Source organism: Callorhinus ursinus, unplaced genomic scaffold, assembly GCF_003265705.2.
Source record: "Callorhinus ursinus isolate GAN/ISIS: 27379988/994484 unplaced genomic scaffold, GSC_fseal_2.0 scaffold8, whole genome shotgun sequence".
Lineage (NCBI taxonomy): Eukaryota > Metazoa > Chordata > Mammalia > Carnivora > Otariidae > Callorhinus > Callorhinus ursinus.
The window spans coordinates 56,627,434-56,632,491 of record NW_027397070.1 but is presented as its reverse complement, the minus strand read 5'-3'; positions in this window follow the sequence as shown (position 1 = coordinate 56,632,491).

Here is a 5,058-nt window from a genome sequence, read left to right as displayed (position 1 = left end):
ACATAAATAAAATCTTAAAAAAAAAAGAAGTTTGTTTAGTTTACTTGGTTTTGGAGGAAAAGAGATTGACTTTAGTTATATATTGTTCAAGAAAATTATTAAGTATTTTATAAAAAGTGTAGGTGAGTGAATTTCTGTGGGATATCTGATTATTCTATTATCTAAATCTGACCTGAAAACTCTGGACTGCAGTGACCCACCTGCCAGGGTATTCTTCCTTATTCCCCTACCCTAATATAGACATAGATGCTGAAATCTATATACATGTGTATTCCAAAGAAAATAGAAAATCCATTTTCCAAAGCAAATGGAGTTATGATCAGTATTTTTAAGCAAGGAGAGAAAAATCATTCATAAAAATTAGTCAATTCAGTTTCATGGCTTATAGTCATCAAAATACAGCTGCTTGACCAGATGTTTTACTTATTTTGCTGGCTATATTATTGCACTGTGATTAAGTCTTTTTTCTCCAAAGCTAATATAGTTACTCTTTATAAAAATAAGCTCATCTGATGGCAACTATAAATGCATATGTTAGTTTTTAGTAGTGGTAATAATTTAAGATTTACTATGAATTAATTTTTCGAGAAAAAATATGAAAATTACTGACAGTTTTCTAAAAATACCATCAGAAAGACTGCAATATGAATTGTTTATTTACTGAAATATTTGACAATTACACAGTTCTGAATCTCAAGGAGCTCAGTAATAAATATAAACAGTCATCTCACAAATGTTAAAGGGCATGGAGGCTAGACACCTGAAATCTTTATGCCTTTGCCTTTATGCTTCTTAAGCCCAGGACCCTTCCCTATGTCTTATCACTTCCCTTTTCTCCTTTTAGCCAAAAAGAAGGGGCCTCCCAGGCCTTAAACCTACCTCAGATTTGGCCCTGAACAATGCCTTTGAAGGCTAAAGGAGGTCCAGATGAAAGAGGGGCTGTCTGGAAAAGTCCCCAGAGAAATACATTACGGAGATTAACATGCCACAACCTCTTAATCAAAAATCCCGAACAAAAATCAACGGGCAACAGAGGCTGCTTCCGGAAGTTCTTGAAGTAAAACTGTGAAAAGAAAGGACATCTAGACAGGAAAGAGAGGTTGAAATAATCTCTATAGCTCTGTGCTGACCAAAGAAAAATTAGAAAATGTAAAATCCTGGGAATGGTAAAAGGAATATTAAGCAGTGTCTTAAATTAATGTGGGAATTAGTTTTTTCATGGATATAACATTGTGCTGCATTTTGACAGGGAAACTTTTTTTTTGTACACCTACCATGCTCTAAGCACAATTACTTGCTAGAGAAGTATCTTATTCCACCTTTATATTAGTCTATTGGGATCAATGATACCGAGCTATATGTGGATGAGAAAATTATTGTTAGATGGAACAGGATTTGGTCAATCTTGAGTGTGAACGGGTAGAGCTCCAAAGAGTTATGGCTGAAAAGTATGAGACCCAAAAATCAAACTGAAGTCTGGTTCCAAAGCCCAGGCTTTTTTCATTAAGCCACACTGCTTCCTAAACCTTTTTACTTTAAACTGGGAATACAAATCATGGAACGTTCTTGAAAGAGAAGAGTGCTTAAAATTTATTCTTATGTAAGTGCAACATTAAAATCATGGACTCAGATATTTACTGTGCATCTGAATTACCTGGCAAAAAATCCAGATTCATTGATTCACTTTCAAACAATCCTATTCGGTTGATTTGAGGCAGTCTTTTAGAAACACTGGTGTTTTGGTGGGAGGAGCAAGATGACGGAGGAGTAGGAGACCTAAATTTCATCTGGTCCCAGGAATTCAGCTAGATAGGGATCAAACCATTCGGAACACCTGTGAACTCAATAGGAGATCAAAAAAAGAATAGCAGCAACTCTCTGAACAGAAAAGCCACCGCTTTCTGGAGGGTAGGACGTGGCGGAGAAGTGAATCTGAGGTGATATGCGGGAAGATGGACGGCGGAGGAGTGAGCCTCTGTCAGCCACTACCAGCAAGTGGTAGAGCAGCAGAGCACAAAATCGGGACTTTTAGAAGTCTGCTCCGCTGAGGGATGTCGCTCCAGTGGCTAAGCGGGGTGTGGAATCCTCGCTGGGACAGTGTTGTCTCAGGACCCTCAGGCTCACAGAAAGACTGAGGGTGCCTGAGTGTGGCAGAGCTTCAGGTATCAGAGTGGGGAAGCCAGCTGCAGAGAGGGAGCCAAGGAGTGGTCTCTCAGCTCGGGGTTGCCATCAACCATGATCCGCGGCACAGTCGGGCCACTGCTTTTCCAGTAGGGACCCAACAAGTGGCAGATCTGGGGAGACTCCCCTTCCTCCCCCGGGAGGAGCGGCACGGGAGCGCACTGCAGGGATCTGCTGGGTTTGGAGACTCCACGTGCAGTCATGTGCCAGAGATAGAAACGCTCGGTAACAGGCCAGGTGAGCACAGAGTGTGGCCAGAGACCGGGGAGATGGGAGTGACTGACTGCTTTTCTCTGGGGGCGCACTGAGGAGTGGGACCCCTGAGTTCTCAGCTCCTCCGGGGGAGACTGGGAGGCCGCCAATTTCACTCTTGTCCTCCAAAGCTCTACTGAAAGCTTGCAGGGAACAAAAGCTCCCAAGAGCAAACCGGAGCAGATTACTTAGCCTGGAGGAGGCAAGGGTGGGGCAATTCCGCCTCCGGCAAAGACATTTGGGAATCACAGCAACAGGCCCCTCCCCCAGAAGATCAGTAAGCACAGCCAGCCAAGACCAAGTTTACCCATCAATGAGAACAGCAGAACTCCAGCACCTAGGGGAATAAAGCACATAGAGTTCATGGCTTTTTTCCCCCTGATTCTTTAGTCTTTCAGAGTTAATTTTTTAAATTTTATTTATTTATTTATTTATTTTGAATTTTTCTTTTTCCCTTTTTCAACCAACATCTTATCAATCCCTTTTTTAAACATCCTTTTTCTTTTTCATTTTTAGACTCATATTCTATCCCTTCATACTGGTTAACTTTATTTCTGGTATATATATATATAAGTTGTTCTCTCTTTAAAATTTTGGGATACGGTTTCTTCTAATAGACCAAAATATAGCCTAAATCTCTAGGGTATGGCTTTGTTCTAGTCTCCTGCCTGATCACATTCTTTCCCTTTTTTTTTTTTTAGTTCCTCTTCTTTCTTTTTTCAACCCTTCTTATCTTATCAATTCCTTTTATAAAATCTTTTATAATTTTCATCTTTACAGTCATATTCCATCTCTTCATTGTATTTACCCTTATTTTTGTACATATATAAGTTTTTCTTTCTTTAAAATTTTGGGAGGCAATTTCTTCTAATAGACCAAAATATGCCCAAAATCTAGTGTGTGGCACTGATCTATGCATCAGCCTGATCATATTTGATCATATTCTATTTTTTTATCTTTATCTTTTGCTTTTTTCTTTCATTCCTTTTCTTTCCCCCTGTTTTCAGGTCTCTTCTGATTTATTTAGTGTATATTTTTCTGGGGTCATTGTTACCCTGTTAGCATTTTGTTCTGTCATTCATCTCTTCTCCTCTGGACAAAATGACAAGATGGAAAAAATCACTTCAAAAAAAAAATAAGCAAGAGGCAGTACCGACTTCCAGGGACCTAATCAATACAGACATTTAATAAGATGTCAAGAACTAGAGTTCAGAATGACAATTATAAAAATTCTAGCTGGGCTTGAAAAAAGCATGGAAGATATAAGAGAAACCCTTTCTGGAGAAATAAAAGAACTAAAATCTAACCAAGTTGAAATCAAAAAGGCTATTAATGAGGTGCAATTAAAAATGGAGGCTCTAACTGCTAGGATAAATGAGGCAGAAGAGAGAATTAGTGATATAGAAGACCAAATGATGGAAATGAAGCTGAGAAAAAGAGAGATAAACAACTACTGGATCATGAGGACAGAATTCGAGAGTTAAGTGATACCATAAGATGAAACAACATTAGAATAATTGGGATCCCAGAAGAAGAAGAAAGGGAGAGAGGGGCAGAAGGTATATTGGAGTAAATTATAGCAGAGAATTTCCCTAATTTGGGGAAGGGAACAGGCATCAAAATCCAGGAGGCACAGAGAACCCCCCTCAAAATCAATAAAAATAGGTCAATGCCCTGACATCTAATAGTAAAACTCACAAGTCTCAGAGACAAAGAGAAAACCCTGAAAGCAGCTTGGGACAAGAGATCTGTAACCTACAATGGTAGAAACATTAGGTTGGCAACAGACCTATCCACAGAGACCTGGCAGGACAGAAAGGACTGGCATGAGATCTTCAGAGCACTAAACGAGAAAAATATGCAGCCAAGAATACTATATCCAGCTAGGCTGTCATTGAAAATAGAAGGAGAGATTAAAAAACTTCCAGGACAAACAAAAACTAAAGGAATTTGCAAACATGAAACCAGCCCTACAAGAAATATTGAAAGGGGTCCTCTAAGCAAAGAGAGAGCCTAAAAGCAATAGACCAGAAAGGAACACAGACAATATACAGAAACAGTTACCTTATAGGCAATACAATGGCACTAAATTCATATCTTTCAATAGTTACCCTGAATGTAAATGGGCTAAATGCCCCAGTCAAAAGACACAGGTATCAGATTGGATAAAAAAAAAAAAAAAAAAAAAACAAGACCCATCGATATGCTGTCTGCAAGAGACTCATTTTAGATCCAAAGGCTCCTCCAGATTGAAAGCGAGGGGATGGAAAACCATTTACCATGTTAATGGACACCATAAGAAAGGTAGGGTGGCAATCCTTATATCAGACAAATTAGATTTTCAACCAAAGACCTTAATAAGAGATGAGGTAGGACACTATCTCATACTTAAAGTGTCTATCCTACAGGAAGATCTAACAATTGTAAATATCTATGTCCCTAACATGGGAGCTGCCAATTATATAAGCCAATTAATAACAAAAGCAAAGAAACACATAGACAACAATACAATAATATTAGGGGACTTTAACACCCCCTCACTGAAATGGACAGATCATCTAAGCAAAAGATCAACAAGGAAATAAAGACTTTAAATGACACACTGGACCAAATGGACTTCACAGA